Source organism: Cupressus sempervirens, chromosome 6, assembly GCF_028749045.1.
Source record: "Cupressus sempervirens isolate cs-2001-9-10 chromosome 6, ASM2874904v1, whole genome shotgun sequence".
NCBI classification, from domain to species: domain Eukaryota; kingdom Viridiplantae; phylum Streptophyta; class Pinopsida; order Cupressales; family Cupressaceae; genus Cupressus; species Cupressus sempervirens.
Window position 1 is genome coordinate 618,619,285 of NC_143123.1, and position 24,106 is coordinate 618,643,390.

Sequence of the window (24,106 nt, forward strand, 5' to 3'; positions counted from 1 at the left end):
TAATTCCCAAGAGCAAGCATTCAAAGCTCAGTCAAATCCAAGAGGAAGAAGTAGAGGAAGAAATGGCTCAGGCAGAAACTCCAGAGGCAGAGGCCGAGGTAATGGAGGACAAAGAAATGCTATAGTAGAAAGCTTAGGAAGAGCAGATGGAGCAAGTAGCTCACAAAATACTTCAAGAGGAGGTAAGAAAAACTACAACTCAAATAAGAGTAATGTAGAATGCTACTACTGTCATAAATATGGGCATTATGCAAATGAATGCTGGAAGAAGCAAAATGATCAATCAGGACAAGAAAATGTGGCTGATGTGAATATGGGAAGTGGAAATAATGCCACTGCTTTCATCATGTGTAATGTTGGTGAAGAAGGAAGTCCTGAGGTTTGGTACCTCGACAGTGGATGTAGCAACCACATGAGTGGTAATGAAACCTTGTTTTCATTCATTGACAAGAGTTTCAAATCAGAAATTAAGATGGGCAACAATGGAACCCTACCAGTTGTGGGTAAAGGATCTATTATGGTCCGCACCAAGAAAGGTGAAAAGAAAGAAATACAAAATGTGTATTTTGCCCCTGGTATGAAGCACAATTTGATGAGCATTGGTCAGCTCATTCAAAATGGATACAAAGTGCTGATGAGAATGACATGTGTGTCATTCAAGAAAAGGATGGGAGCAAAAACTTACTTGCAACAGTTCAAATGACAAAGAACAAAATATTTCCCTTGAAGATAGAGACATGTTTCTCATCTCAAGTTGGTGCTGCACCTCCCACACAATCAGCTCTAAGGAGTGTGATTGAAGACCCCTCACAGCTATGGCACCTTAGGTATGGTCATCTTGGCTATGCTGGTTTAAATTTGTTATCAAATAAAAGAATGGTAGAAGGTTTGCCACATATAGGAAATTCATGTGACAAGTGTGAGGCTTGTATTTTGGGTAAGCAACATAGGCTTCCCTTTAATTCTGAAAATTCTAGGAGGGCTAGATATCCATTAGAGTTAGTGCATATTGACCTAGTCAGTCCTATGCAAGTTACTTCCATTGGGGGGAGTACTTATTTCATGACATTCATTAATGATTTCAGTCGTAGAACATGAGTGTATTTCTTAAAGAATAAATCTGAAGCATTTGATAAATTTGTAGAATTTAAAACCCAGACTGAAAGAGAATGTGGACACTATATCAAGATCCTAAGATCAGATAGAGGAGGGGAGTATACCTCCAATCCTTTTGTAAATTTTTGCAAGAAACATGGCATAAAGAAAGAGCTCACAGCTAGCTATACACCACAACAGAATGGAGTGGCTGAAAGAAAGAATAGGACCATTGTTGAAATGGAAAGGAGCATGATGAAAGAGAAAGGTCTCCCAACTGAATTTTGGGGAGAGGTATGGCAACAGTAGTTTACCTAATTAATAGGTGTCCTACAAAGGCAGACCGTGATAGAATTCCAATGGAAGCATGGTCACGAAGAAGATGGATAGTTGAACACCTGAGGGTGTTTGGATGTGTAGCATATGCGCATGTGCCTAAAGAGCAAAGGCAAAAATTTGATGACAAAGGTGTGAAATGCATTTTCACAGGGTACAGCCCAGAATCAAAGGCATACAGATTGTATGACCCATTGAACAACAAGATGATGCTTTCAAGAGATGTGGAATTTTTTGAAAATTAGTCTTGGTATGGACAAATTGATGAGTCACCAAGTACTTCAAGTAAAGTGCCATTTATGAATGAAGAGGATGCTGATGAACAACAAGAAGGAGTAGATAGAAGAAAAGGCAAGTAACCTCATTCATTACCGAGCTCCTCTAAGCATGACCAAGTGTTAATGCCAAGCAACAGTAGTGAAGATTTTGATCCCACACTCTCCTCCCTGTTACCAAGAAAGACCAAGAGTCTTAGGGAGATATACCAAGATGAAAGGTATGAAGATTATGATGAGAGTGTTAATTTTGCATTAGTTTTTCATAGTGATCCAATATATTTTGAAGAAGCTATTAAGGAGAAGAAATGGTGTAAGGCCATGGACGAGGAGATAGATGCTATAGAAAGGAATGAGACATGGGAGCTAACTGAATTGCCTCCCAAGAAGCAAGTGATTGGAGTGAAATGGGTCTACAAGACCAAATACAATACTGGAGGGAAGATTGATAGGCATAAGGCAAGGCTGGTAGTCAAGGGCTACAAACAATAGTATAGCAGAGATTATGATGAGACCTATGCCCCGGTTGCAAGAATGGAAACCGTGCATGCTATCATAGCAATTGCAGCTCAGCACAAATGAAAGGTATTTCAAATGGATGTGAAGTTCGCCTTCTTAAATGGTGTATTGAAAGAAGTATATGTGGAGTAGCCACCTGGTTATGAAGTTGCAGGTGAAGAGAACAAAGTATATAGATTGAAAAGGGCTCTTTATGGGCTCAAGCAAGCTCCAAGGGCATGGTACAACAGGATTGACTCATATTTGATGAGCAATAGCTTTAGCAAAAGCAATGGTGAGCCCACTCTCTACATCAAGGTAACAAACGTAAATGTGTTAATTATTGTCTTGTATGTAGATGATTTAATTTTTACTAATAATGATAAGACTCTAATTGGTGAGTTCAAAGAGGTCATGAAAAGTGAATTTGAAATGACAGACCTAGGTCTCTTGAAATACTTTCTAGGCATAGAAGTAAAACAAATGCATGATGGCATCTTCATCTCTCAAGAAAAATATGCAAGGCAGATCTTGGAGAGATTTAAAATGCATAATAGTAAGGTAGCCCCCACACCAACAACAATAGGTCTGAAATTGAGCAAGGAAGACTCTAACAAGAGAGTGAATCCAACACTATATAAGAGTATGGTTGGAAGTTTAATGTATTTGACTACAAATCGGCCAGACCTAATGCATGCAGTAAATTTAATTTTTAGATTTATGGAAACACCAAAGGATTCCCATTGGCAAGCGGGAAAGAGGATCCTAAAGTATATGAAAGGTACCAAGGGATTTGAAATTTTGTATACTGCAAATTATGATTTCAAATTGGTGGGATACACAGATAGTGATTGGGCTGGAAGTATAGATGATAGGAAGAATACTTTTGGATATGTATTCCATATGGGATCGGATGCAATTTCATGGGCACTCAAGAAGCAACCTATTGTTGCTGAATCTACAGCAGAGGCTGAATACATAGCAGCAAATGCAGCAGCATGTCAAGCAATTTGGCTAAGGAGGATCTTGACAGATTTAAATGAAAGGAAAGAGGATGGAACCACAATTTATTGTGACAACATCTCATCTATTGCATTGTCCAAGAATCCAGTCTTCCATGGAAGAAGCAAGCATATTGAAATCAGATATCACTTCATCAGAGAGTTGGTGGAGAATGAGGATATCAAAATAGAATTTTGTAAGTCTGAGCAGCAGCTAGCAGACATTTTTACCAAGCCATCAAGGATTGAAATTTTTGTACACCTAAGAGAATAGCATGTGAGAAATATTAAAACAAAATCATTCATAACTCATAACTCTAAACCTAAAATTCACCACCCTAAAAATTGCTTGGCAACAACTATTACTGAGTGACAGTATTTTCTCGGTAACCAAAGAAACCAAGTGGTAGGAGTGTTTATCGAGTGATCTCGATAAATGAAGAGAAAATAACTCGGTAGCCAAAGGATGCCAAGTGAGCTCAATAGTGTGATTACCAAGTGAACTTAGTAGCCACAAGAGGGTGGAGCTCGGTAGAAGAAAGCACCGAGTGAGGTCGATAGAAGAGCAACTCAGTAGCCATAGGAGGGTGGAGCTCGGTAGAAGAAAGACACCGAGTGAACTTGGTAGCCACTGCAGAGAATGATTTCTACCAAAGACAATATTGAGTGCAGACTTATGACATAAATATTTTCACCATTAAAACCAGAGACCCAAAGCTTGAAATACTCAACAATAAACTTATCAAATGCAATGAACAAGCAAAAAGCAATAGATTCAAGTATGCCTGCTTGCTTTCTATTTAACTTTGATTCAAACTAATACAAGATCTAGAAGCATCCAGCTTCAACCAGAAAACTCTAAAATAACCCTAAACTTTAAACTGATAAAACTTCAAACTTGCAGCTCTAATAGCTGCATACAATAACACCTGGAGCAATCACTACTTCAACAGGTTGAAACCAATAAACTACAAACTTACAAAATGACAGGAAGAAGCACGTGCAACTGCAAGCACGACAACGATTCCTTCTGTCTCTGCAACAACTGATCTGCTAATTACCTTTTTCTTTCTTTCTCTGCTCTACAACTTCTAAGCTCTTCCTGCAACTTCAACTTCTTCTATTGGTTGAATAGAATAAAACATTCCTTTTGTCTTCTACCAAAAATGTTTTCCCCCTTATTTGTGAATTTGAAAACTCACTTGCCCGTAATAAATTTTTTGAACGTTCAAGGGTGGTAGGTGGGCGTTTGGATCCAGGGACAAACAACAACCACATTAAATATTCCAACAGATTTGATGTTGTACAAAGAAGTATATCATGGCAGAAACACAGGTAGTATTTAGTAAGGTTGTTATTTCTCTACAGTTGTGTCTTGCATTTTGGCAGGTCATCAAGTTCACTATTTTAGCAGCCATCATAAAAGCTTTGGTGAGCCGGTGCATGAGCCTTCTACCTTTCTCTCACCTCCTCTCTCCCTATTCTCAAGTAGAAAGATTGAAAAATACCTTCTTCATAATTAAGAAAGGCCAATGCCTTGTGACGAAGGAAGCAGATGAAGGTAGTCCATGCCTTGTGACAGAGGAAGTAGATGAAGGTAGTGTGGCGAGACAAATACCTACTGAAACTACAATTGAAATAAACTATTTAGGAAATAAGTTTTATCTAGAGCGAATGGAAGCACACACGTTATATGTTAATGGAAATATGGCATATTATATCACAGATGTAATCTGGCAGTCTCTACTTGACTTGAAAAACGTGGACAGTGAAACTGTGTTTCTCAAAGATCATACAAAATTAACTCTTGCAGGTCCATATGCAGGCGGTGTGATGGATTTATCTGAAGTATTAGACTGTTTAGTACTTAGAAATCACATGATTAAGCCATTATCACACGGTGGCGATGATACATTCCTCCCTATCAATTTGTCTGTTTCAGAAGAGAAAATACTAAAAGGTCTAAATATAGTAGGGTTGTCCTTCCAAACAAAGAAGGACATATATTGGCTTGTTCCTACATTGTTCAGCTTTACATCAGCAATGCTGGAATTCTGCTCACCATTGAGGGTGTGGATTTATAACACCATGAATCGCACTTTCTGCTGGGCAATGCATCCTCTGTGTGACCATCTTCCTCTACTGTGGAGGTTTTGTATATATTCTTTCCTTTTTGGGTGGGTGGAGAATTTGACGCCATCTAATGATGTGGAGTGGCGAATAGTGAGTGGCGTGAACAGTGCAGTGATCGGTGGAGGAGCAAAAGCTTGCTTGGAAACTGCATCTTTGCTTCACTCCCCCACTCAACTAGAGGAGTTTTCTAGTGAAGGGGAGTATCCATTGCGGGTGGAATTAACATATGATGAAAATGGAAGACAAGTCAGCATAAGAGTGAATTCCAAGGGGTATTACTTGGTTTACACAGTGGATTGTGAGAGGGATAAGCATGTACACCTGAGGACGTTCATTGAGCGGCTGGTGAGAAATTGGTTTGGTTCATTGGAATCATATGACCGCAAGGGAAGGGTGTGCAAGGTTCGTCGCTTTGAGGAGTCGATCTTATGCTATATCAAAAATGGGTGCCCACCAGTGTACGAACTGAATTTGGAGAATGCAATTGTCAAGTAGAGGCTGGAAAATCATCCGAGTTTTCAAAAGTTTGCCCTCAGCTACATCTAGGCCCTGTTTGGTTGCTGGAAGATGAGGGCCAAAACCGGGTTATCAAGGGCAAAACTAGGTTTTGCAAAAAAATTTTGTTGTTTGGTTGGTTAAAATAATAACCCGGTTTTCAATTTCATCTTCCAATTTTGGTCAAAAATTGGAAGAAGTTTCTTCCAGTAAAAAGGTGGAATTCGAAATTAAAATCAGGTTTTGAATTTTATGACAGTTTTTTTAATAATATTGTGGGGTCCACAATATATTCATCTTCCGTGTCAACCAAACGGACCATTGGCTTTCCAAACCACAAAACCAGGTTTTCGAAAACCTGGTTATAAGATAACCTGGTTATGTCAAAAATTCATCTTCCCCAACCAAACGGGGCCCTAATGCATTCAAAAAGAGCTTGCAAAGGAATGTTAAAGTTATGGTAAGAATCTGTAATGAAGATGTTTTATTATAATTATTTGTTCTTAAAACTAATTGATTAGGTTCTACTCTATTATATATTATATATTTTTGTTTGCAAAATTACTTTTTGTGAGTGAGAAGACAACCTGATTAAGAAGATGAAGTTAAACATAAAGTAGCGTTATGTAATTATACTCATATAACTAATTTTGAAAGAAGCCCATAGTAAACAGGTGTACATTTGGGGGTTAACATAGATTACCATATTGATTAAAAATAATAAAAATGATGCAAGACCATCTTAATTAGGTGCACTGTTGAATAAGAAAACTATTTGTGTTTAATGTTCTTTCTTTTCTTTAAGTTAGCAAAGTGTCATATTCATCATAAGTAAGGCACCACTTTCTTTCTTTTATTTAAGTTGGAAAAGTGTCATATTCACCATAAATAAGGCATCACTTTCTTTCTTTTCTTCAAGTTAGCAAAGTGTCATATTCTCCATAATTAAGACATCACTTCCTAGTACTAGAAATTTAATTTTAGCTTTCTTAAACAAATAAAAATAAGAGCAACATTGTGGAAGAGGATATGTGGTAGAAAAGGAGCATCATACCTCAGACTATGAAGAGATTTTTAGTAGAGATTTTACATGAAATTAATTTAAAAATTTGGAGGTTTCCTTGATTGTGCACTACTCAAGAAGATGTCAAAATATATTCTCCAACATAGGAGTGAGAAGTAGTTTAGTTGTAGTTGTGTTGAAGGAAAAAAAAGGCTAAACATAATGAAGAAGGGGGCTTAATATAATAAAAGGAAGCTTAAAAAAAAGAATTGTTGAAAAATAACATAAGCTAAATGAGGAATAAGTGCCACATAGTAGCATGTACTTGCCAGAAAATGTATCGTAATAGAAATAATAATTAAATATTATAATAATTTATCAATAGAGTAAATGTATTATAAAAAGATAGATGTATGATAAAATCATTATTGAAATAAGTATTTCAAATCAACTAATCTAATTTCAATATTAAAATTTAGTTAAATAAATAACAATTTTATAAATAAACTCATCAAAATCCTCACTTTTAATTTGTGGAAGTTAAAACTAAACAATAACCTAGTAATAAGTTCAAAATTACCTTGAAAGTCAATGGAATTAATGAAGTTGTAGTACATTTCCCAACAAACTCCTAGCATCATTGAATTATATCTACTTCCTAATCAATGCTAGTAGAAAGCTTATCTCATTTGATAAAGACAGTGGACTATGGAATTGCTAATAAATTTGAATTGTTAGAAGATTCTATTAATTTTTAAATACAAAATAGGTGATCTTAATTTTCCTCTATTTCATTTGAGTTTAAGTTTATTTGTTTCCTTCAATATATATTATTCTATTTTAGTTTTAGAACTTCAAAAGTCTAAAAAAAAAACCTATTTCAATGTAGAATTGTAAATTTATATGTAAATTAACTTTACATATATTTTCCAATCAAACAACTTAAGAAAGAACTAGATCTGAAATCTTACTTATAGATGAAATATATGATTAATTCCACTTTTACTTGAAAATAGCTTTTATTCTTTCTTAAAAATATCAAAATCTAAAGATTTATTTAAAAATATTACTTTTCATTTAATAATTTGTAATAATAAGATTTCTAAATTTGGATAGCAAAAATATTTTAGGTAAATATATAAAATACAATATAAAAATATTTAAGTAGGTTTCAAATTCAAGGTGGATAAATGTTAAACAAAAAATCAAATGTGTCTAAAATTAAATTTAAAAGATTATGATTGCATTCGTAAAAACTAACTGAATAATTTTTTTAAAAAAAAAATTTAATATTTTTGTCAACATAATATAGTTTATTAATTTATTCCTCAAATCTTGCCGATAAAAATGAGTAATGGAGCTATCTTCGAAGAAAGGGGTCTTATAAGACAAAATCAAAACAACCAATCACAGTGGTGAAAATGAATGTTTAAAATATATAAAATTCATCAATAAATTAAAAAACTTTAGAAATATGTTAGTTACATAAAAATTGTCATTCGTGATTGGTGCAAATTAATTGAAAAATCAAATGAACTAAATGCAATAGTATATTGCCTATGATAAGTACAATAAGCGTATGTTTAAGCATATGATAAAATTAATTTGAGGCATTTGTGACAAGGCTCTTTATATCTAGATCATAGAGATATTTCAGGGTTCCTTATATCTAGCTTGTATAAAAATTTTCCCATCAGCTCAATAGTTTCATGTTGGATCTAAAAAACTACATTCTCTTGTGTATGCAATTTTCCATGTACATGTCGATGATAGTTCGAGCAATCCAATTAGTTGCACATTTGGATTTGTGGCCACTCATATTTTTAGATGACCTAGTGATTGGATGACAAGAAGCCATACATGTTGACCATGTCATGAGAAAAATAGGAATAATGTCGACATAAATGTACACTTTCTTATTTTTAATATGACATCTCTTCCTTCCCTTGTAACCGCATTGACTTCTTTCACATTTACTTGTTTTAATTGAGTCTGACATTTTTATGCATTTGAGCATTGAATGGTACAAAATCTCTCTTATCTTACTATACACCATCCCCGAAATTATGTGCTTATTTTCTATTGCTCTTTGCTATAGGCACCAAAACATATTTTGCTCCAATCTATATTTCGTAAGTCTTTTAAGAAATAAATGATTGAAAATATTGAATTAAAAATAATCTATCCTTCTCTTAATGATGGTCATTGCAAATATATTTTTGTTTAAATATTTTCTTGTTTATCATTCTCCTACAACATGTTCTTCCATATTCATCATTTTGTTCCTCTGCTTCAAAGTTGTGTTGATTACTAAGGTTGTTAGTTTTTCTTAGCTACAAAATTTGGTTTCTCATCATAATTTTTTTAATACAATTCATAGTCTAGTATTGTTTCCAATATTGTGTCGATCAACATTGCTCCTCTAGGATTGGAGATAGATGAGAATGATTGACTCCAGCCTCACAACACTTGATTTTGATCTTATAATGGTCAATGCTAGTCTCACAATGGTTTACCTTTTCCTATTTTGACAAATCATTAAGAGTTCTCCACTTTGAATAATCTTCATAAAATGTGATGCGTCTAGCCAATGGTTGGTCATCATTGGTTTGGGTGTGAGAAGACATCATGGTATTTTGTTTCCAATGCTTGCCATCATCTTTAAATTATAAATGTCCCAAACTTTCCCAATCTCATAGGTTGTTGTCCTAGCAAGAGAATCCCCTACTTTCATGGTTGTTCAACAAATCAAGAGTACGGAGGTAATAATTTTAGGCTTAGTGAAAACCTTCATTCCTACATGCACTCTCCTCACTTTAGGGCCTACCTTTCTAAGCCAAACCTTGTCCCTTGGTTCCTTTTCCTTTGTATCTCCTTCTCCATACACCTTTTTGGTGCAGGAGCACCTAAAGTACAATAACATGAGAAGGTTAAGATTCCTCATTTGAGATATTTAAATCCATTTGAGTCATTTATGTTGTATTTGGGTCAAGATGTAAAGGCTATGAAACCATTTGTAACAAGTTGTCAAAATTGTAAAAGGAGGTCTTAATATGATCAATAATGTCAAAATATTTATTTAAAAGTTGAATGGATCTATTGGAATCCATCTAAAGTCATTTGCATCATAATTTTGGTCTAGGTTGGGTTTATATGAAAGTTGTTATGCAAAAATTTATAAAGTGCATAAAATATTGTCAAAAATGCAATAGGGTTAAAAGAATATAATGAGTTGGTTTAAAGGGTGGTTTGGAAGTTATAACCAACCAAAAAAGCTATAAAAATGGATGTCTAGTCAAATCAAAGAATTAATGAAAGGAAGAGATACATTTTGAAACAAATTTGGTAATATTTTCAGTTGTTATTTTGATTGGTTTTTCAGTTTTAGTGTTGGTTCTAGGTCTTGTACAGCCATTTATAGTCTGGAAATCATGTAAAATTTGTATATGTGGATAGATTAGTGAATAAAATTTATTTTGGCTTTGGTTTGGATTTATTTCATGTAGAAATGAAGAAGTTATGCAAGTTTTGGCAAAGCTTATAAAATGCAGATTTGAGGAGGCCTAACTACAGTCAAATTGAAATGTTTGGAATGGACACATTTTAATGAAACAAGAACTTTATTTATACATAATGGAAATATACATGAACTATCTTTCATTTTCAATTGGTTTGAATTTTTTTCATTTAGATTTGTGTAAGTTATGGATATTTGAGTGCAGATTGGTTTTAAAGGATTTCTATTGAAGGTGCAGACAAAGATTTGATCTTATAAAATGATTTATGTATTGGATAAATTAATGGCTTATAGAGTATGAAACTTTATTTATATAGGATCAATCCTAAATTGTTTTTTTTTCATTTGGAGTCATTTTGAGAAATTTATTTGATGCCCTAGGAAGAGTTACCAATTTTATTTCTAGTGTACGATAGAGAAAATGGGTCTAAGTACAGAGACTATAACTTGCAATGGATTTTTTTTTTTGGCTCATCTTTGTAATTTTTTAGTATTCCTAATTTGGAAAAATTTCACCAAAGGGTGTGGCAAGAAACATTAAGGATTAAAAGTTATGAATAATGTACTTGGGTATAGAAATCAGGATATTTAAATGGAGAAGGGTTGATGTTTTTGTATTAAAACATGTTGTGTTTTATCTCTTAAGATACCTCTACGTTATGAAATTATTGAATTGATGATGAAAGGACCAGAAAAGATGCTATTATTTGTTTGGTTTTTAGGATTCTCTGCATCAAATTGTTATCAGAGCTTGAAGATCTTGAGTGTGTGGGTAGAGTGCCAAAGGAGGAAATCCACACCAACACCTTGAAGATTTGGTTTTGATTTGTTGATGAGTTTTTGGTTGTAGGTGCCCATCCATCTTGTTGAAAAAAGGAAGATGTTGTGTTGTTGTATTGACAGAGATGGAAGTTCTATCAAGGGCCATGAGAAGGTCAATGGGTGCCAAGAGACTAGGGAGAGAGGCAAAGTGAAGGACTCCTAGGTGAGTCACATGGAGAGTTGGTTTTGGTGAGTTTGAAGCAGCATTGTAAAGGTGGATCTTTGATTGATAAGGCATTGTGGAAGTTGCAACTATCAATGCTCCACTGATAGGAGTATTTGAGAAGGTAATTTTGAGGGCAATCCTATGTCCTTAAAGGAAGATATGATGGTGATAGAGGTATAAAGAGGAAAATCAATTGAGTGAAGAAAAATGTGAAGATTTTTGGTCTATTTTTTTTTTTGCAGGTTATTGGTTCCATGTTTCCAAGAGACTTCAAAAATTTTCAAGATTGGGAGTATGGTGCAAGAGAATCTTAAGTACAATAACATGAGAAGGTTAAGATTCCTCATTTGAGATATTTAAATTCATTTGAGTCATTTATGTTGTATTTGGGCCAAGATCTAAAGGCTATGAAACCATTTGTAACAAGTTGTCAAAATTGTAAAAGGAGGTCTTAATATGATCAATAATGTCAAAATATTTATTTAAAAGTTGAATGGATCTATTGGTATCCATATAAATTCATTTGAGTCATAATTTTCATATAGGTTGGGTTTATATGAAACTCATTATGCAAAAATGTATAAAGTGCATAAAATATTGTCAAAAATGCAAAAGGGTTAAAATAATGTAATGGGTTGGTTTAAAGGGTGGTTTAGAAGTTATAACTAACCAAAAAAGCTATAAAAATTTATGTATGATTGAATCAAAGAATTAATGAAAGGAAGAGATACATTTTGAAACAAATTTGGTAATATTCTCAGTTGTTATTTTGATTGGTTTTTCCATTTTAGTGTTGGTTCTAGGTCTTGTATGACCATGTATGTCCTAGAAACCATATAAAATTTATATATGTGGATAGAGTAGCAAATAAAATTTATTTTGGCTTTGTTTTGGATTTATTTTATGTAGAAATGAAGAAGTTATGCAAGTTTTTGTAAATCTTATAATTGCAGAGTTGAGGATGCCCAACTACAGTTGGATTGAAACGTTTGGAACATACACATTTTAAAGAAAAAAGAACTTTATTTATATTAAATAGAAATATATATGAACTATCTTTCATTTCCAATTGGTTTGAATCATTTTCATTTAGATTTGTGTAAGTTATGGATATTTGAGTGAAGATTGGTTTTTAAGGATTTCTATTGAAAGTGCGGACGAAGATTTGATCTTATAAAATGATTTATGTATTGGATAAATTAATATCTTATAGGGTATGAATAAATTTATATAGGATCAATCCTAAATTGGTTTTTTTTTTTTCATTTGGAGTCATTTTGAGAAATTTATTTGATGCCCTAGGAAGAGTTATTGGTTTTATTTCTAGTTTACGATAGAGAAAATGGGTCTAAGTACAGAGACTATAACTTGCAATAGATTTTTTTCTTTTGGCTCATCTTTGTAATTTTTTAGTATTCCTAATTTGGAAAAATTTCACCCAAGGGTGTGGCAAGAAACATTAAGGATTAAAAGTTATGAATAATGTACTCAGGTATAGAAATCAGGATATCTAAATGGAGAAGGGTTGATGTTTTTGTATTAAAACATGTGTTTTACCTCGTAAGCTACCTCTACATTATGAAATTATTGAATTGATGATGAAAGGACCATAAAGGATCCTATTATTTGTTTGGTTTATAGGATTCTCTACATCAAATTGGTATTAGAGCTTGAAGATCTTGAGTGTGTGGGTAGAGTGCCAAAGGAGGCAATCCACACCAAGACCTTGAAGATTTGGTTTTGATTTGTTGATGAGGTTTTGGTTGAAGGTGCTCATCTATCTTGTTGCAAAAGGAAGATGTTGTGTTGTTTTCTTGACAAAGATGGAAGTTTTGTCAAGGGCCATGAGAATGTCAGTGGGTGCCAAGAGATTAGGGAGAGAAGCAAAGTGAAGGACTCCTAGTTTAGGCACATGGATAGTTGGTTTTGGTGAGTTTGAAGCAACACTATAAAAGTGGATCTCTGATTGATAAGGCACTATAAAATTTGTAGTCATCAATGCTCCACTGATAGGAGTATTTGAGAAGGTGATTTTGAGGGCAGTCCAATGTCCTTAAAGGAAGATATGATAGTGATAGAGGTATGAAGAGGAAAATAAGTTGAGTGAAGAAAAATGTGAATATTTTTGGTTTGATTATTTTTTTTGCAGGTTATTGGTTCCATGTTTCCAAGAGACTTTGAAAATTTTCAAGTTTGGGTGTATGGTGTAGGAGCACCTAAAGTGAAATAACATAAGAAGGTTAAGATACCTCATTTGAGATATTTAAATCCATTTGAGTCATTTATGTTGTATTTGGGTCAAGATGTAAAGGCTATGAAACCATTTGTAACAAGTTGTCAACATTGTAAAAGGAAGTGTTAATATGATTCATAATGTCAAAATATTTATTTAATAGTTGAATGGACCTATTGGTATCCATCTAAAGTCATTTGAGTTATAATTTTGGTCTAGGTTGGGTTTATATGAGAGTTGTAATGCAAACATGTATAAAGTGGATAAAATATTATCAAAAATGCAAAAGGGTTAAAAGAATGCAATCAGTTGGTTTAAAGGGTGGTTTGGAAGTTATAACTAAGAAAAAAATCTATAAAAATGGATGTATGGTCGAATCAAAGAATTAATGAAAGGAAGAGATACATTTTGAAATAAATTTGGTAATATTCTGAGTTGTTATTTTGATCGGTTTTTCAATTTTAGTGTTGGTTCCAGGTCTTCTACGACCATGTACAGCTTGGAAACCATGTAAAATTTGTAATGTGGATAGAGTAGTGAATAAAATTTATTTGATCTTTGGTTTGGATTTATTTCATGTAGAAATGAAGAAGTTATGCAAGTTTTGGAAAAGCTTGTAAATTGCAGATTTGAGGATGCTCAACTATAGTCAAATTGAAATGTTTGGAATGGATAAATTTGAATGAAATGATAACTATATTTATATTCAATGGAAATATATATGAACTAGCTTTCATTTTAAATAGGTTTGAATCATTTTCATTCAGATTTGTGTAAGTTATGGATATTTGAGTGAAGGCTGGTTTTTAAGGATTTCTATTGAAGGTGTAGATAAAGATTTGATCTTATAAAAAGATTATGTATTGGATAAATTAATGGCTTATAGAATATGAAACTAGAGTTGTATATGATCAATCCTAAATTTATTTGGTTTCATTTGGAGTCATTTTGAGCAAGTTATTTGATACCCAAGGAAGACTTACCAATTTTATTTCTAGTTTACGACAAAGAAAATGGGTCTAAGTACAAAGACTATAACTTACAATGGATTTATTTTTTTTGGCTCATATTTGGATATGTTTTGGTATTCCTAATTGAAAAATTTCACCAAAGGGCATGGCAGAAACATTAAGGATTAAAATTTATTAATAATGTACTCTGGTATAGAAATTAGGATATCTAAATGGAGAAGGGTTAATGTTTTTGTATTAAAACATATTGTGTTTTACCTTATACTATGCCTCTACATTATAAAATTATTGAATTGATGATGAAAGGATTAGAAAGAATCTTATTATTTGTTTGGTTTATAGGGTTCTCTGCATCAAATTGGTATCATAGCTTGAAGATCTTGAGAGTGTGGGTAAAGCGCCAAAGGAGGCAATCTGCACCAGGACCTTGAAGATTTGGTTTTGATTTGTTGATGAGTTTTTGGTTGTAGGTGCTCATCCATGTTATTGCAAAAGGAAGATGTTGTGTTGTTGTGTTGATAGAGATGAAAGTTCTATCAAGGGCCATGATAAGGTCAGTGGGTGCCAAGAGACTAAGGAGAGAGGCAAAGTGAAGGACTCCTAGGTGAGGCACATGGAGAGTTGGTTTTGGTGAGTTTGAAGTAGCACTGTAAAGGTGGATCTATGATTGATAAAGCACTATAGAAGTTGCAGCCATTAATGCTCCACTTATAGGAGTATTTGAGAAAGTGATTTTGAGGGAAATCCTACGTCCTTAAAGGAATATATGGTGGTGATAGAGGTATGAAGAGGAAAATGAGTTGAGTGAAGAAAAATGTGAAGAATTTTGGTTTGATTTTTTTTTTTTGGTAGGTTATTGGTTCCATGTTTCCAAGAGACTTGGAAACTTTTCGAGGTTGGGAGTATGGTGTAGGAGCACCTAAATTACAATAACATGAGAATGTTAAGATTCCTCATTTGAGATATTTAAATCCATTTGAGTCATTTATTTTGTATTTGGGTCAAGATGTAAAGGCTATGAAACCATTTGTAACATGTTGTCAAAATTTTAAAAGGAGGTCTTAATATGATCAATAATGTCAAAATATTTATTTAATAGTTGAATGGATCTATTTGTATCCATCTAAATTCATTTGAGTCATAATTTTGGTCTAGGTTGGGTTTATATGAAAGTTGTAATGCAAAAATGTATAAAGTGCTTAAAAAGTTGTCAAAAATGCAAAAGGGTTAAAAGAATGTAATGGGTTGGTTTAAATGGTGGTTTGGAAGTTATAACCAACCAAAAAGCTATAAAAATGGATGTATGGTTGAATTAAATCATCAATGAAAGGAAGAGATACATTTTGAAATAAATTTGGTAATATTCAGAGTTGTTAGTTTTGATTGGTTTTTCAATTTTAGTGTTGGTTCTAGGTATTGTACAGCCATGTATAGCCTGAAAACCATGTAAAATTTGTATATGTAAATATAGTAGTAGATAAAATTTCTTTTGGCTTTGGTTTGGATTTATTTCATGTATAAATGAAGAAGTTATGCAAGTTTTGACAAAGCTTGTAAATTGCAGATTTGAGGATCCCCAACTATAGTCAGATTGAAATGTTTGGAATGGACACATTTGAATGAAACAGGAACCATATTTATATTCATTGGAAAGATACTTGAACTAGATCTCATTTCTATTTTTTTGAATCAGTTTCATTTCGAGTTGTGTAAGTTATGGATATTTGAGTGAAGATTGGTTTTAAATGATTTCTATTGAAGGTGCAGAGAAAGATTTGATCTTATAAAATTATTTGTGTATTGGATAAATTAGTGGCTTATAGAGTATGAAACTAGATTTATATAGGATCAATCCTAAATTTTTTTGGTTTCATTTGGAGTCATTTTGAGCAAGTTATTTGATGCCCTAGGAAGGGTTACTTGTTTTGATTCTGGTTTACAATAGAGAGAATGGGTCTAAGTAAAGAGACTATAACTTGCAAAGTATATATATTTTTTTGGCTCATCTTTGGATATATTTTATTATTCCTAATTATGAATAGTTTCACCAAATGGTTTGGCAAGAAACATTAAGGATTAAAAGTTATGAATAATGTACTTAGGTATAGAAATTAGGATATGTAAATGGAGAAGAATTGATGTTTTTGTGGTGTAAAATACTTTATTTTGCCTCACGATATGCCTCTATATAATGAAATTATTTCATATATTTTGAAGGGATCAGAATGTATCCCAATGATTGATTTATTTTTAAGATGCTCTGCATCACTTTCCGAATACTATTCCCATTTGTTCTCCTTTTGCAGCAATCCCTCCCAATGACATCCCCATAAGTTATGTCCATTTCTCTTGATCTCATCTACCTTTTTATCCATGTGCATGCTTTATTCAAATGTTCCTCCTTGTTCTTTCATTTTTAACAAGAAGAGTCAAGGTCGTGTTGGCCAATCTAGGGATCATTAGAAGTAGAATAAGAAGAAATCAAGAGAAAAGAGAAACAAATTAATCTTTAATCATGTGAGTTTCCCTACTTAGTAGTTTCAACATAATAGAAATGCTCCTTGTTCTCAGCCACTCTATTGGGAAGCAATCTTAAATCACAAGTTTTAGAGGTTAGAAATAGAGCATAAAATTTTAATTTTTATGAAAAATTGGACATGTAATCTTTCCAATCTCAAGCTTTTGTGTAATAAATCTTGACCTAGTGTAAATAAGGTTTTCCATATTAATAATGGGCAAAACTATTTCATTGCAATTTTTTCTATTTGGATGGATAGAGATCATGTACCCAAAAATGAGCCCTAGTTCATTTTTGGCTTTGGGATGCATACCCAACTTGGTCCCTCTTTTAAAACCTTAGCTAGTCCTATTTTCCTTGCTATGTCTTGGTTATCCCAATATTTAACCCCTTTGGAATTTAGAGACTTGGAGCTGAATGAAACTTTGGCCTTGATCAAATAGGTATATTTTCAGAACATGACTTGAGGCCATACAAACAACTTGGTCTCAATATTAGTTATGTGCTTTGATATATTGAAGAAAATATCTTCCTAAGAAACTGTCAATTTCTACGTACATATGGTGTATAAAATCAACAAATAGTGATGGAAGACCATATCTCTATCCACATTAAAATTAATATTTCAAGTAGCTTTACTTTAGAATTCCATGGATGGGCATATGCACCAAGATGGTGTGCAAAAAGTGGATATCATAAAATAAAGTCAAAAGGACACAACACAATGATCAAATTTCAAAATGAGCCTTGGCTTAGTATCAAGCCAAGGAAAAAATATTAAAATTTTTAGCTTAGTAAATTGAACTCTATTTGAAAGTTTTGTTTTTGAGTGCATGTGCACTGAAGACCTTCTGTCACTACTTGGACTACTTATATATGGTGGATATTTTTCATCATCATCTTTTGACATAGGCTCACATGCATATCTTACTTATTTCCTTTGTTGCTTTCCCCTTTCTAGCTCTTTAAGTCATTATCTGTAACTTCTATCATGTGTCCAAGAAGCTCTTCCCACTTTTGTCTATTAACTAGGTGGGTGTTATTTCTTAATACCTAGTAATTGGTTAATGGTTTCATTCTTAACAAAATTCATAATCAAATTCTCCATATCTAGTTTTCTTCTTGACCACTGCAATATTTTCTCCTCAATTGAATATTTTGTAAGTAGTTGATATATAGTCATCATTTTCTCTTGGCCAATCCTTTAGGCACATGATTGAGCCTTTAGATCCACAAAAGAGTTGAAATCTAGAACTGGTAGAAGAATAGTATCAGATCTCCAATTTTAAAACTTCATTACCCAGTAAATTTTCAAGTTTGGATGACACCATTTGACAGTTTTCGTTGGCACCAAGAACTTCTAAAATGATAAGCATTTTAAAGTAGACATCCTCCATCATTCTCATAAGATAAAGTCTTGAACTTCTTTCTAGTTGTTCTTTATCCAATGATTTTGAAGGGAATAACACTTTTACTAGAAAATTTAGTTGCCAAGCACATCTTTTCCTTTTGGTTATGTGGATCAGATTTTAGTATCAAAATCCTCTTGATTTCTTTTTTCCAATGTACATGGGAATGCACAACCACTATAACATGATCTATCTTATCATCTTTAGTTTTAGAGTGTACATAACTACAAAGGGTTTATTGACTTGACAAGCTATAGACTACAAAATACATCTAACAATTTAATGCCTTCTATCCATTGATAATTTGCAATTTTTTTTTTGACAAACCTTCTCTTATTGAAAGCTATGCAAATCAATGAAAGTTGAAACAAACACCTCCTATTTCTCTACTAATTGTGATTGTTTTCAAGCTCCAAGAGTCTCATACATTGGCAGGCTATGATGATCCCTTAGATTGTTAAGACTACAAAGACCTAGTTAAAATTTATATTGGGGCAAGTTCACCAACTTGTGGTGCCAAAAACATGACACACAAAAGTATTTTTTTCAATTTTCCAAAGATAGCATGCATGCGCTATGGTGTGTACATGCTTTGGAAAATTGAATTTTTTTATATATGGGTTGCAAACCTGTGGCCCATTTTATTGTTTTTGGTTTTCACATTGTTTCTGCTCAACAACACGCACACAGATTGGAAACATTGAAGAATTTTGTCACCCACCTCTTCAAAATACCTCCCCGTCACTGAAGATCAAGATCGAGATCACGTAGTATGTTTTCTACTCTTGTTTTTGCATTTTTTTTGTAAGTTTTTACATTTTTTTGTAGGTTTTTTTAGTTTTTTAAAAAATTTGTTTATTTATTTAGATTGCAATTGGTTTCTTATCAGGAAATGTGAAGAATGAATCGCCAAATCCCTAGCTGGGTCAACAAAATCAAAATGAAAACCCTCCACAAGATCCAAATCAAAACCCTCCACAAGATGAAAAATCAAAACCCTCCACAAGAAGAGTAAGAAATTTTGCAACCTCTACCGATTAGAAGACCTCCTCCTAGCACCCAAGACAACATAATGAATAAAATAGAAAGAGGGAAAAATGAATTAGAAGCACTCATTGGTAGGTTGAAATCTTGTGGACAAACCAATCCGATGAGAGTACAATTGACATCCTCCCTTGAGTCCATTATGACCCATGTAGCTTGTATTAGTGCTGAGTTGGATATTTGGCATGTTAAGAGGGATGAAGAAAGAAGATATTATGCAAACAAATTATCATATCAAGATATGAAAAAAAAGGAAATAGAAAAAGGTAGCATTTGTGCATTGTTTAAAAAGCTTGGAGAACAAGAAACTGTTAAAAATACAACTAAAAGGTTCCCCATCCATTGGTGCATATATGATGGTATTAAAAATAACTTTTGGGATAGATGGTGGATGGTCTCTGATGCCCCTCCCTACAATAATCATGAGGTTCCAATGTATTTCTTAAAGAAATTGTATTGTGAATTTGTCTTTCAGGAGATCCCCAATTATTTTGATATATTAGAATCTTAAGGTAGAGGTGGGGGGTGATCATTGGAGAGGCTAGGGGCATGTTGTGACCCTAATGTAGTTAGGGCGACTATTGCCAAGCTACAAGGTGAGCATGTGAGTATTCCTTCAGTTATGAAGGAACATATAGAGACCAACACTCTAGGGACTATCAATGCTTTGACGAAGACCCTCATTCATTGCACCCATGCATTAGTTGAGGAGGAATCTTCTATGCATCATGGTCACATGTGCACATCATGTGTATCCTAATGCATATTTGATAGTCATGCTAAAGATAGTATGGATAATGGGCTAGTCACTGATGAGTTCTTGAGTGACACATTTGGCATTGACATATAGGTAAATTACAATTACAATAAACTAATTTGATCACATTTCATATGTATAGTGAATGACTAATTAATTACCATGTATTGACATTGTTCAAAATTCAGGGTAAGAGTGTTGCTAACCCTAGTACACATTCCCCAGCTCCATTTTTTGTCGTGTCAATGAGTCAAGGGGTATGTATCTATTTAATCATTTAAATTAATACATATATATTTATTAAGTAATCATATGGAGAATTGACAAAAAATATTTATGCATGTGCATCAATTCTCTACTAGACCATCAACATTCACAAGGGACTTTGAGACTAGGCATGATACGAGCTTAATAGAGGTAAAAAAAATTTCATGTTAATTTAATTCATTTGATTATATTTTTTTCATATTTCATGTTATATGTAAATTTTATTATATGACATACAACTGTTGACATCTGAGACTCCTTCTCATCTTTCCTAGTCCATCGATCGTGGAGTTGCTGCAGTGATGGCTAGTTCAAAGCCATTAATCGAGGTATGAAATAATTTTCTTGGTTTTAGTTGTTGTTTATAATAGCTAGTTTTGAAATTTAAAATGTTATTTATAAGTGATTATATTGATTGAATTGTTGTAGGGCCTTATTACACCCGATCATCCACAAGTCTTTGAGGTGGACGTATAAATTGATGATTTGATGATGGTAAGAAAATAATTAATTTTGTGTGTACATATATTTGATTTCAATGTATAACAATTATTGATTCATATCTACTTTCTTTGTATTAGCTTGAGCTAGAGAAGAGCCTAAACAAGAGGATGAGCAAGCATGTGAGGAAGACCCCATTATCTCCCTCCACACGACAACCGAAGACCTCTAGGGATTTGTTTCCTTCCCCTTGTGGGAAGGAGAAGATATAGTTGATAGACATACATGTATAGGCACTAGTGGACATATATGCTAGATTTTATGTTAGTGGACATATTCGATATACATTTGATGTATGTATGACATTTTATATTTGATGTATGACATATATTTGATGCATGACATTATTAGACTTATGAAATTATTGGTTAATATATGATATGTTTGTTCATGTATGACATTATTGGTTATCATAATATATTATATGTTTGTTAATGTATGACATTATTGGTTATCATAATATATTATATGTTCATTCATGTATGACATTATTGGTTATCATAATATATTATATGTTTGTTCATGTATGACATTATTGGTTATCATAATATATATCTTGTTTTTCTTGTTTACATTTTTAATAAATTGAACATGTATTTCATTTTAATGTAATTTGCATCCAAAATGATCCAGAGTGCTCACACCAAAAGCTAATGGATTCCCAGCAAGAACATTTTTAAGGAAAACTACCTTTCCCACATTCCCAAGTGTCTTCAAAGAATCTTTCCAACTTGGTTACAACATTGAAAAAACTTCTACCCAATTTCAAAAAACTACTTGATCACTTTCCCTATTCAAGAGTTGGGAAGCAATAAGGGAAAAATGAGAAAATTTGAGAAATGGATCATAATCAACTTCTTGTTTCAAACTAACACATTAGACACTTCAAGGAACACCTAATAACTATCTCACAAACTTTAGTCTATCATCTATGCCATTCTTCCAAGAGATTCTTCAACATCCTATGAGTGAAAAAAATCTTCCAACATCAAATGACTGTATTTTCTTTGCAACAACATGTAATCTGCTAATTTTCAGACAACTCTTCACAAAGGGAAGTGATTATGTTTCAATCCCATGAAATAGCTATTAAGACAACCAAGAAGATCCTTAACATCTTCCACTAACTCCATTCAGTGATAACATGCAGCTAAAGTGGTGTTTCATTCTGACAAAGTATGAGTTTACTGTTCCAAATAGGAAGTAATGATATTTGACAATAACTCAATGACCCTATACACAGTTTAACATCAACAACGATTCCTTGCCATATAATTTTTTTTTAATAATCACCAACACCTTATGCCTCCTCTAAGTTCATAGAGGGTATTTTCATCATTTGACATTCATTACAACTGATTACTAGTTGGTTTGATTGGTTACAAGGTTAATTTCAACATTTTCCAAAAAAATGCTAAAATTGTCAAAAAGTTGTCAGCAACATTTATTGGAAAATGCATTTTTTGCACTAATTCTTCCTAGAACTTAACCACGTGGTCTTTGGTAACACATAGGACCTATATAAGGTGTAATGGCTCTCAAAACACTTATTAAGTCAACATATTAACAAAAATAAATAAATAAATAATTAGGACTAAGGCAACTTGGGTTTATAGGTGACCTCAATTTCTTTGACCTTACAAAAAAGAATTACCTTATTACCATAAAAAAATAACATATTCAAAATGAGGTGTATGTTCACCCCTTTAACTTCTATCATGAGTCTCCATCATTGGATGAGATGACATATCCAGTTGCCATCGTCAAAGATCACTGCCCTATGGCATTTAGTGACTCTTAATGATGATTTGGTTCAGCATGCCCGAGAATGTTCAAGCGATCAACAAGATGGGAGGAGCTCAGGGCTAGTGTTTACCCAACCACTCAAAGCTAGTAGAAAATACACTTTTATCCCACAATGAAAGGTGAGATTGATTCGGCAGTTGGTAACTTTGTAATGGCCAACACTACAAGTTTTAGCATCACCTGAGATGGGGTCACAAAATCAAAATGGAATAAGATCTCCAAAATGTGAGAGATATTATTGTAGGTTTCCACAACATGGTCCTATAACACCTAGAATCACATCCATACCTTGCACAAGCTCCAAGATATGCTTTGTCAAAGATCACTGCCCTATGGCCTTTAGTCACTCTTAGGGACAATTCGGTTCGATGTTCCTAAGAAAATTTGAGTGCTCAACAGGATGAGATGAGCTTAGGGCTAGGTTTACCTAGCCATCTAAAGCTAATAAAATAGACAGTTCAATCCCACGAGGAATGGTGAGGGAGATTCGATAGTTGGAAACTTTGTACTGGCTAACACTACAAGTTTTAGCATCACTCGAGATGGGGTCGCAAAATTGAAAATAGAATAAGATCTCCAAAAAGAGAGATAGGTTATTGTAGGTCTCTGCAACATGGTCCTCTAGCACCTAGAATTGCATCCATACCTCACACGAGCACTGAGATATACCCTGTTAAAGATTTTTGCCCTATGACATTTAGTGACTCTTAGGGATGATTCGGTTTGGCATGCTTGAGAATATTTGAGCACTTAAAAATATGGGAGGATCTTGGGGCTAGGGTTTTCCTAGCCATCTAGAGTTAACAAAATAGATAGTTTGATCCCACGAGGAACAATGAGGGAGATTCGATAGTTGGAAACTTTGTACTGGCTAACACTACAAGTTTTAGCATCATTCGAGATGGGGTTGCAAAATCAAAATGAAATAAGATCTCCAAAAAAGAGAGAGAGGTTATTGTAGGTCTCTGCAACATGGTCCTATAGCACCTAGAATTGCATCCATACCTCGCACAAGCTCTAAGATATGCCTTATCAAAGATCACTACCCTATGGCATTTAGTGACTCTTAGGTACAATTTGGTTTGGTGTGCCCAAGAATGTTTGAGTGCTCAATGGGTCAAGAGGAGCTTGGGGCTAAGGTTTACTTGGTCACCTAGAGCTAATAAAATATATAGTTTGATCCTACAAGGAACGGTGATGGAGATTCGATAGTTGGCAACTTTGTACTGGCCAACACTATAAGTTTTAACATCACCCAA